Source organism: Sycon ciliatum, chromosome 10 (genome assembly GCF_964019385.1).
Source record: "Sycon ciliatum chromosome 10, ocSycCili1.1, whole genome shotgun sequence".
NCBI lineage: Eukaryota > Metazoa > Porifera > Calcarea > Leucosolenida > Sycettidae > Sycon > Sycon ciliatum.
This window is the reverse complement of record NC_088652.1, coordinates 21,189,568-21,201,295: the sequence shown is the minus strand read 5'-3', so window position 1 is coordinate 21,201,295 and position 11,728 is coordinate 21,189,568. Positions and strand designations below refer to the sequence as shown.

The 11,728-nt window shown below is 43.8% G+C and overlaps 1 protein-coding gene across 2 annotated transcripts in view; it reads right to left on the bottom strand.

Moving 5' to 3' along the window:
* The window catches only part of LOC135826021 (myosin-15-like), a 226,453-nt gene that overhangs the window by 163,425 nt on the left and 51,300 nt on the right, over window positions 1–11,728 (bottom strand). The window lies entirely within an intron of this gene.

The window sequence follows — 11,728 nt, the reverse complement described above, 5'->3', positions numbered from 1 at the left end:
CAGCCGTGTTCAGTGCAGTTTAGGCCATCATTTTTTATATCTATGTTTCGCGTCGTCCGCACGCATACGTTTTGATTTTTTTCGGAAAAAAATAAAAAACTCAACCATGCACAGTTAGTGTACGATCGATCGTGCGAGTCATCAGTGTGGACTGGTTGCATTCGGCGAAGCTGGGATTCAGAAATGGCCTCGAGGCCAGCGTTGGTAAATCGTTTGTTCGGCATCTGCGAGCAGTATTCTATGAGCTTACAACAGACCGCATCGATCGCCTCAAGCTGAGAGGATGCGTCGTTCCGGAGCTCTTTGCACCTCTGCTGAAGGCTGCGTACAATAATCCAGCGAAGCAAGGGCACCAACAGTTGCCTCCTCTGTCCAAAGTGATGCAGATGTTGTGCTTCGATGTACGATATTTCTTTCGGATGTACACCATGCACGAGCTATTGTGCAATGTACACCTCTGATGAGCTTTTTTTATTATTTTGCAATTTTTTATTTTTTCCACCTCTCGCATATGATTCAGGAAGTTGAACTGACGCGAAACATAGATATAAAAAATGATGGCCTTATACGAACGCTCCACATGTCCTAGCAGTAGTACTGGTACATGTAGTAGATTCATGACATCTGAGCACCTTCAGAACATAGCGTGCTAGACATGGTTGGGCCACACCAAGCTAGCTATGTTTCGCATCGGAAATTTCCTGGAAAAGGATGTGTACTGAGCCAGGTTGCACAAATAATTATTTATTGAATAGCACTACTAAACTTTCACTTCTATCCTAAACGACAACAAGTCGATCGCCGCAGTACAGCCTGCAGACTGGGCTGGAGCAATATCACAACATATTTCGTGGATAGTGGCTCCTTCTGCACGTTGACAAGAGGCGAGTGGAATTTCTACGCATCACGATCCTGGAAAATCTCGGAGCCCTTGACACCTGGGATCTCAGCTCGCTTTTAGCGAGCAGGCCCTCCCGCACGGCTTGGAAAGATGTGTTCACGCTCGCACTTCCTACGTAACATAATTCAGTGGAGTGCTGTATCTCTGAACATATTTTCTTTTTAGTTGTACGAGTAGTCTCGTAGTCTCTCAGTTTATTTCAATCGTTCCCTGTAATATTTTGATAAGAAGGGAACATTTAAATAATGGAAACAAAGAAAACGGCGGGGCACAAGTTATGCGTTAAGTCCACCAACTAAATATTTGGTTTTGAACAGTCAGTAGGATATCGACATTCGGTTTGTTACAATTCATCCTCGCGAAGCTTCCCCTTTCATGTCCTATCTTTGATAAAACTGAGCCTCCCAAGTTGGGTGATTGTTGCTTTTTTTCTTCTTTTTTCTTTCCTTTTTTACAAAGACCTCGTGGCGGTGGTGGTGAGGTTTAAGGAGCTTCGTCGACCTAGGGTCTCGACTTCATGGCCACCTAGACGCACCAAGAGTGGGTGGGGGAGGGAGAGCGAGAGAGAGAGAAAGAGAGAGACAGCGAGAGAGAGGAGAGAGAGAGAGAGAGAGAGAGAGAGAGAGAGAGAGAGAGAGAGAGAGAGAGAGAGAGAGAGAGAGAGAGAGAGAGAGAGAGAGAGAGAGAGAGAGAGAGAGAGAGAGAGAGAGAGAGAGAGAGAGGAGAGGGAGCGAGAGAGTTGCATTGTCGACTTGTGGTTAGACCGTATTATCCAATGGTCCTACCGTCCCGTTATAGAACCAAGTCAGCATTCCACTGTGCCTTGGAATGTAGCTTGTGTTCGGCTTGATGGCGTTTACCTTCCCCCCCTCTTTGGAATTATCACTAATATCCAAGAGCCTTTCAAGTTAGAAGGCCGTTGGTTAGCGCTATTGAGCAGTGCTCAAGCTCACTTCCTTTCCGTGGAATGCCTCAGTACTCCTTGTCAGTCTGCTGCTACCTTGTGCACATCTGACTATTCAAAACCTGGTATAGTTGGTGGACTCTAACGCATAACTTGTGCCGCATCATTTTCTTTGTTTCCATTCCAATATTTTCCTTGGCTCACCATCTGAGTACATGTACTTACTAAATGTACGTAGTGGACATTTTGCGTAGTCACAACAGATAGATGAATGTATTTTGCTCAGATCAAAGGTAATGCAAAAATTCCATGGTCTATAAAAAGGTTTATGAAAAGGATAGTGTTATATATGTACGGCATGCTCAGCAATAGTCAGTAAATGCATAAAATGTTGCCCAATTGCAACACCACGCACGCGCATAAGAGACAAAAATTGAGAATCTGATCAAATTCACAAAGACAGACACACAGGTAGAGCCTCGGAGTGACATTGAAAGAAAGAGACATGAGAGCGAGGGAACAGGAGAGAGAGAGAGAGAGAGAGAGAGAGAGAGATAGATAGATAGATAGATAGATAGATAGAGAGAGAGAGAGAGAGAGAGAGAGAGAGAGAGAGAGAGAGAGAGAGAGAGAGAGAGAGAGAGAGAGGAGAGAGAGAGAGAGAGAGAGAGAGAGAGAGAGAGAGATAGATAGAGAGAGAGAGAGAAGAGAGAGAGAAAGAGAGAGAGAGAGAGAGAGAGAGAGAGAGAGAGGGAGATAGAGAGAGAGAAAGTAAGAGAGAGAAAGATAGATAGATAGAGAGAGAAGAAGATAGATAGATAGATAGATAGATAGATAGAGAGAGAGAGAGAGAGAGAGAGACAGAGAGGAGAGAGAAAGAAAGAGAGAGTGAGTGAGAGAGAGAGAGAGAGAGAGAGAGAGAGAGAGAGAGAGAGAGAGAGAGAGAGAGAGAGAGAGAGAGAGAGAGAGAGAGAGAGAGAGAGAGAGAGAGAGAGAGAGAGAGAGAGAGAGAGAGAGGGAGAGCGGGATACAGAGATAGAGAGAGAGAGAAGGAAAGATAACATTCTGAAACGAACTACATATTAGCCAAAAGAGATCACTTGTCAGTATGGCGGACAAATCTCAACAACTTCAAAAATATCCCAGAGATCCATACCCAGACCTTACTGCGGCTCCTGCGACCTTTAAGTAATTTCGACATGCACTGAAATGTCATGGTGTCCTTTTCCGATAGTACCTGCGCTTGTAGCACTGCATACTCCAGTCAGCACGCTAGGAATATACAAAGTGTTATTCATCTGCCTGTATGCAAAAATATCAAGCTTTTCTGGCTGAGTGCACTCGTTTTCCATCGAACCTCACAAACCACCTCGCTCCTTTCTTTCTGCCTTGTACACCAATATTGCTGGAGAAGGTAATGCGTAGAAGACTCTGCTGCTGCTTCTTGTTGAACGTCATCGATGAAATTTGTTGAACATTTGCGCGGTTGGCGTGATGAACAGCTTGATACTTGTATCCGAGTGAGAATCGATTGCACTGCTGGCCTTCAGCCTAACACAAACCAGAGAACGACAAAGAGATAGTATTTGAACACGGATGGTGACCCAATGTAACCATGGATGAAAACGAAAGACGAAGTGTTACTAGTTATGGTTTTCTGACTGTTTATGATCTGATTATCCGGTTATCAAGTACGGGTAGCATGGCTCACTGCTCAATATTCATTTAGCATGTAGGGCTGCAGGGCCTTCCTTTCCTGTAAGATCTGAGTACTTCGGTGGGCAGGTAGTCATGACTCGTAACATCGTGTCCTTCTTTTCTATCCAAGTAGATAATTATTAGTAATAGTATTCTGAACTGCATTCAGTTTATCCACATACCATCGCCGTTTCCAATGAATGATGATAACAATTATTATGATATGCCTTTCTCCAAAACCGAGCCCGCTTTACACTTCTAATACTAGTTCCCGAATGTGATGAAGCTCCACAGCCTGCTGTGTACATTCAGACAAATAATGTTTGCAAATAAAGCGACTTAAACCATGATGGTGACGAGTAGTGGTGCCGACGGAGGTGGTGGTATTGAAAAAGGCGCAGAAGCAATTTGATGTACAGTATATTCTCTGATTTGTACAAGCAGTCTTGCAGAGCTATAGTAGTGCTGGTTCTTGGATAAATAGAGGAAAGACAAACGTGTACGAGCTATGACCAACTGTCCACCAATGTAACCAGATAATGCACAGTCAGCAAGTTCGACCACAGGGTACAAAACTGACAAAGAGTGCTGGGACATTCAATGACCCGAGGAGGTCATAACTCGTAACATTGTGTCCTTCCTCTATTTATCCAGGATTTCATTGGCTCAACATCCGAGTTCAAATTAGTGTTGGTCCTAATCTACAGTGATGATGACTTTCTTTTTCATTTCAGTAATACATCTAAGTAAATCGTGTCCACACTATCAAAATAATGGGCAAGACAATGTTAAAAATTGTAAATGCATTTGTTTGGCTCCTGGGTACGGGTGGCTCGCACACCGTGGCACTGTGCCGGAATTTTGAGTGTTTCCGGCCTGAAAAGCCTGTCAGTGAGGCGCAAGAAGTTTTTTAAGAAGTTTTTTAAAAATTCCTGCGCCTCACTGACAGGGTTTTCAGGCCGGAAACACTCAAAATTCCGGCACAGTGCCACGGTGTGCGAGCCACCCGTACCCAGGAGCCAAACAAATGGATTTACTTGTACAATTTTTCACATTTTCTTGCCCATTCTTTTGAAAGTGTGGACAAAATCATGTCCAGAGGGCCAGTATAGTGGCAGGAATGTGTGGTGAAAATGTCACTCAAATCCAATGAGAGATACCAAATTTACGGTCAATTGAATACCATACGAAATTTATGGGTAGGCTGCTTTAAATCATGTCCAGAGGGCCAGCATAGTGGCAGGAGTGTGTGGTGAAAATTTCACTCAAATCCATTGAGAGACACCAAAGTTACGGTCAATTGAATGCCATATGTCCATTCTGTTATCTATACCTAGATTCTTAGCGATCTTCTTCGGATTGCTGGTGTCTTCACCGAACGCATGCTCTTGTGCATCTCATTGTTTGTTGTCGGTAGCTGTATGGAAAGATTTCATTTAAATTGAAGCGCTTGAGTGACCTGAGCCAAAATAGGTCAGGTCACACCTACTGGGGATCAAAGTAGGGAGGGAGGGCCTCTCGGTTACTGGCCGACTGCTTTATCACTAAGTATATAGGCACCATACAACCTCTGGATGTGTCCAATACCAGGTACTCAGTACTGTATTCTGCAAGCTGTAAATACTGGCTATGTTTTCACATATGTACTATACCTCTGCATACATTGTACAGCAGAGTATGTGCCCATATTCTGATGAGGGGGAGGGGGGGGGGGGGCGTGGAAAGGTATGGCAGGTCGTGTAGAAGTTCAGCTGTTGCTAAGAGACATGATTCACGTGATACAATATTATCCCTAGCCATGTTTTCTCTCACGAACCACATACCCGCAAACTTGACTTGACAGCATTTAGTTCTTGTCTTAGGTTGGCAGAATTTCTCTCTGAGCTCTGTTGAAGGATAACAGTCCATAGACCAATACAACACACAACAACCATCAGATACACGAAACATCATGCTACGCTATGCGCCTCATCAGACAACGGTTGATCATATCAAATTTCACTGAGCCCGAATTGTCTTATCAAATTTTACTGAGCCAGACACCAGACATTGGCAGTAAAATAGGTATGTGCCATTTCAATAATTATAATACTATCTCTAAGCATGTTTTCTCTCACAAACCGCATACCCGCAAACTTGACTTGACAGTACTTAGGTCTTGTCTTAGGTTTCTCTCTGAGCTCTGTTGAAGAATAGCAGCACATAGACCAATACAAAACACAACAATCATGAAACATAAATCATGAAGCTATGAGTAAAATTACACAGCTTGATCATATCCCATACCTGAGCCAGAAACTGGCAGTAAAACGGGCATATGTCGCTTTAGTTATTGAGAACCATCAGCATACCATTATATGGTATGCTGATGGTTCTCAATGATTATACGCGAAGGATTATTCCCGTAGCTATGCAAAAGACGTTACTTGAGTAACGTCTGGCGCTAGCCAGGGTCCACACAGCTTTTTAATTCGGCAATTATTTGTTGTGTCGTCGGGCATGCCTGGCGCTATAGGGGTGACAGTGTTGAAGCTCTGAGCAGATGGCGACGGCAGGAATGCCTTCACAGAAAGTAGAAGATGGGAGTAGAGAGGTACCGCTGCCTCGAGAGTTGCCGTGCTTGCGAAAGCCTACACCAGCAACAAGAAAAAATGGAGCAAATATCCCGTCGTTTGGAGACCCGCCGACTTCGTGAAAAATGCGTCGACAGCAAGAGACTGCTGAACAGGCATCCAGTCGGCAGGAGAAAAGATGTGATCATGACAGAACTGGTTCGGTATGCGGTGACTGCGGTCCGTTGGCATAGGGCCGTCATCTATGCAATCTATGCCGTTAGGCAAAATACGTTACTTTATCGGCTACATCATTGTATTGCGAAAACATTTCCGTCAGTTCGAATAACATTCATGATGAGCTAGGCAAAAAGCATAGCGTAGGGCCTGAGCTTTAAAGCTCTCTCGTAGTGGTTATCACAGTCAGAATTCTGTCACTTCGAACAGCAAGCTTGGCGTGACTTGCAGATTCTTAAAAAATGAATCTTTCTATCTGTCCCTTAACCTACCTCAAACTTGGTTTGAAGCTGGCCCAAAGTTCGTTGCACGCTTGCATTTGAGCTCTGAAATGAACAAAGTCGACAGATTGCTACACAATCATCACAGAAGTAGAGTCATTTGTGAATATTACAGCACATGAGAAAAGGGGAGGGATGTGTACAAACTAGAACTAACCCATAACTTGTGTACATTGAGGTCAGGTAGCTTGAATATTGCATTGCTAGGCCCCAGGCTACCAGGACAAGCAATCCATATGTGCATGAACGTGATTTCTCATTCTCTTTACTGAAACTAGAGCACGGGCATATAATTGCTAACCACCATTTTACGTCAGATGTGACTTGCATTCCACAAACCCTCCTTCCCCTCGCAGACTGCTTGTCCACCGACTTACCTCAAACTCAGTGTGGAGCTGGTCCAATGCTTGCTCAAGACGTGCTGCTCTCCCGTCTGAGTTCTGCATTGAGACAAACGTAAGAGCGGTCAACACAAGAAATAAAGCTTGCAAGTTACAGCACTAGTTGACAATGGCGAGACATTTGATCTGATTGCCACCATCACATCATTCCTCATCTGGAACAAGAGTACCTTAATCTCGGGTTTCAGATACTCTTCGTTAGCACAATCAGAAGAAAAAATTGACCACCGCCAAGACTCACACCAGGGACCCTTGCACTGGGCCAGCGATGGTACAGTCGTCACCGCAGACTACACTAACATTCGTGGTCTCTTTTCTCGAGTTTCCTAGGATCAGTCAAAACTTTCCTCGAGATTGAACTGCAGACAGTCCTCGATTTGCTGAAGGAGTGAAACTTTCTTTTCAGAACCCTGCCAAAGAGAATGAAGCAAATTAGCGGGGACCTTTTAATGACTATGTCACTGAGGGATTGTTTTCTGCCAATTAGTTTTCTGTATACATTGCATGTTCATCACTAAAAGCTGCATAAGGCACATGTACGTCTAAAAATCATAATAATAAATTCCCGGTTCGCGTGAGATTCGGCTGGAAGCCGAGTTTTCTGCATCCGCAGGAACGCCACCACCCTCTAGGATCAAGGCGCAGATTCAGCTCCTCAAAGCATTGGGAGATGAGCAGATCAGACCCACCACAAAGTGGTCAAAGACCGGAAATCCCATTCACTACATCCATGTTTCCCTCGTGCCAGGTTCACAATTAACTGTGGCTCGCAGCACGGCTGGAAAATATCCTCCCGCTTCGAAATAGGACTTGAACCTGGTACTCTCTATTTCTCAATCATGATCTTAGACCGCCTCCCCCCCCCCCCCTACTAGCATTCCTGCCTAATTCCTAATGTTAGGTATGTCTAAGCTGTAAAGTGAAGATCGCACATCTGAGCTACCACCGGTGGCGGCCAAAAGAAACAGATGCAGTGCCTAGCTGCAAACGTGAGGTGGTAAATCTCACAACCAAGAGCCAGGAAAGACTTGGGGCGAAGCGTCGCTGGCCGCATCCTTGCCACCAAAGCAAGTAGAGCTAATGGAATATGTTCAAACCATTACCTGGAGTAGCGTTGTAACATTTCTTAACTTCTTGGCCTTAATTCTTGATTTCTGCAGGCCAGCCAACAGAGGAAAAGATGGGAAGAAAAGCAGACACTTAGGGTGAGATAACAAATGCCAAAACACAGCAGACGTCTGACGATCACCATCTCTATCCAACTCAACATCACCATCATCAGCAGCACCACCATCCATGTCATCCTAGTATCCAATAACCCGTGTCAATCTTCAACAGTTACTCTTCCTCTGCTCCATCCTCCTCCTCGAGTTTTATGTTTGATCACATTGTTAACGCCGACCTAATCATTGTATTTTTGCTTGGCTTGCCTTCACTTCAGTCACGATATATTCCACTGATGATAGTGACATGAAAATCGAGCCTGGAAAACATTTGACTTCGTTGATGCATGGTGATGCCGGCAGAGTTACTTCTATTTATTGCTTTAATAAAAGTGCTTTATGAGTACATTGCCTGAGAGACCTAGCATCACTTTCGGTTCTGATCTGATTTATACAGAGTTGTGGTAACAGCCAGGGTAGGTTCAGACTGTGTGGAGTGCTGAGCTGTCGGCATACAGGTAAGAGAAGCTGTCCGCTTGGATGTCACTTTGACTCATTTTTGGTTCAATAATGGCGTTAGCTCATTTATAACAAGGACCACAGAAAAACAGCAAGGCAACACAGAAAATTGTGTATGAAAGGTGTTAGATTTGCTGAGGTTTCCATAGCAACTTGTCTTGGTGTAAATGGCGTGGGGTGCAGACACCCTGCTTTCATACTTCGAATTATGCACAGTAGGTCAGCTGTTCACCTCACCCGCTCAAGTGCTGACAGGTTATGCTCCAGCATCTCCACACGTTGACTCAACACTGTAATCGCACCTAGAAAATGTATTTGCATTCAAAAATGGAAACAAGAGCGTGAATTGGGCACCGTCTGGAAATCTGCCCCAATAATCAAACACAGAGAGCCCTTGTATTTCCCGTCAAAGGATCCTGGGCAAATCCTTAGGCATTGTAGACTTTAAATAAAGAAGCAAAACCATTTAGCAATAGGCCCATTTATAATTGGATGATTTGCATTAACATGTACGTGCCATGGTTGACAATCGCTCATATGTCTACTTGAGTACATTATTGGCAATCTCAACGAAATACATATAGGATATTGACCAAGACGAGGTCTATATGGGAAATATAGGCCGAGTAAAAGACCGGGGTCCGCCGAGGTCTTTTACGAGGCCTATATTTCCCATATAGACCGAAGTCGAGGTCAATATCCTATTTATCACGATTGCTTTGCCATAACCCCAGAATTTGAACTTTTAGGAGCTATTTTAACCTTTTTAGTATAGCATTTGTACTATAGTGTACATAGGATGTTGCCTATTTTGGGTACAAGACTGTAAGAACAACAGGGTTCAGCATCTGCAGCACAGTGGCTGGGTGGTATAAGGGGTTGCTTGAGATTCATACTGTTGTGGGTTCAAATCCTGCTTGTTCTCTTCCTTTGTCTTCTCTCTTTCAAATTTTCTTTTTGAAGTGGAGAGAAATTTTCTAAGTCCCTCCAAAGTCGAAAGATTACAATGCCTAAGTGGTCGATATAAGCGGTCGATATTACGGCGATATGGGTAATATAGGACCAGTCAAGGATCACGAGAATTAGTGGAGGTCGATATAGAAGAGTGATAATATAATATGAGATATTGATATAATAAAATTAAAATAGAATGTATACAATATGGGATGGATGGGATGAAGCTTGACATTAAATCAGAACGGAGCCAATTTCCAGACAATAGCTACTAGTAGCCTATTACATACCGTATTTCGGCATCTTTAAAGCCATGACAGTATGTTCGAATATGAAACCAGAATATGAAGCCAGGATTTGAACCCGCACTATCGCCCTGCATGCTTTCCCCCGATACACTTCGCATACATACTCATTCTTCCAAGTTGCTTCACGTTAAGATCTTGCATTTGAATAAGCAGCAACTCACTAACCACTCACCTTGCTCACAAAACTGTCCACTAAAACCACCTTTACAAACACAAGTGTACTCCTTGGACGCTGCTGTCAGGTCTTCCTCTGGAATAAGTAGGCATTGTCCTGAATGTTGGCACGGCGACGCTTGCTTGCAATCGGCATCACTGCGGTTATCTTTAAGGATATTAATGGAAGAAGTCGGAGAAAGGGCCACAGATGTGTATACAAATTCAACGTGTGTCTCAGGAAATGAGTTTTCCCTGACATTGCACTTACAGTACATGTACAGTCAACTTGGCTAATAACGACTGCGGATATAACGACAATTCGCGAATAGCGACAGAATATCCATGCCCAGAGCAAAGTCCCCTCCCACTGTAATACATATAATGAGACTTCGGGTATAACGACACTTCGCGAATAAGGACACCTTTTTGGTGCCCCACCGAGTGTCGTTATAAGCGAAGTTGACTGCATAGAGACTCTTGTGCGAATGGCATAATTGTATATGCTTCATTATTATGTGCAAATGCATGCTTCAAGTAAACTGCCTTGCAGGGCGTCTCGAAATTCTGCCAATCTACTGCTAGAAAGCTAAATCCTGAAGATATTATTGAAAATAACAATACATGCGACATCATCACGGCCAACACCGAAAAATGGGCTAATCGCCTTATACGGCATTAGGCTTATGATGTTCCTTCCTTGAAGACTCCATCCCCCGCACTATTGTTTTTAAGATTAACATCATTATTACTTCTGCATATGCATTACATACTATGATCATGCTGGCTTCATCCCTTATCTCCTAAGCTACCCCCCCCCCCCCCCTTCCCGGTGCGTCTGCCCAGTGTTGACTCCGAGACCCACGGTCGGACGAGCTGCCCAGGCCTCACCACCACTGCCGTTTCCGTGCTGCCTTCTCAATACATACATACTGTACACTGTATATCATGTGCACATTCACATGTCTGAAGGTTTGTGGTTTTTCAATTAAAAAAAAAAAAAAAAAAAAAAAAAAAAAATCCCCATCATTCTTATTCTTCACAGAAATGATTCGTTCAGTATAGGTGACTTTTCCAGCAGTTTAGCATGAAGAAGCATGCGTGTGTTCCTAAATCTTTGTTTCTAGTTAGACCCTTCGTAAACCAAGGTTAGATCATCATTATCTAAAGTGTAGGCTGGGTGTTCTTCTGCCCAGAAAGTTACTGTGCTGGTTTGATGAATCAACACTGAGTCTGATGTATTGGTCAATGCCGATGTCATTACTCACGATCTTACCGAGACATCTAATGAGAAAAGACAATTCTTGTGGATGATCAGACAGAAACCACCTGAGAGTGTCCTTGTCAGATTCTGGAACGCCCTTCTTCTCATCCACAGAAAATGTCTTCAGTAATTTCTCCACTCTCTCCGTGCTGCTACTGATACCAGCTGCGTTCAGCCATTTTGTCATGCATGTCTCTATAGCAACCAGCACAAAGAGAAAGAGCAGGGCAGAGTCGCTTATCATGGGACTAGATATCGGCGTTCAGCCGCCATTTTCTCATGTCCATGTACATATACATAGGTTCTCTAGAATAACAGAGTAAAGGTTGACGAGAGGGATTCGCCAAACTATGCATCCCTGCTATTGTCATGACTAGCCCTTGGCGGATTATG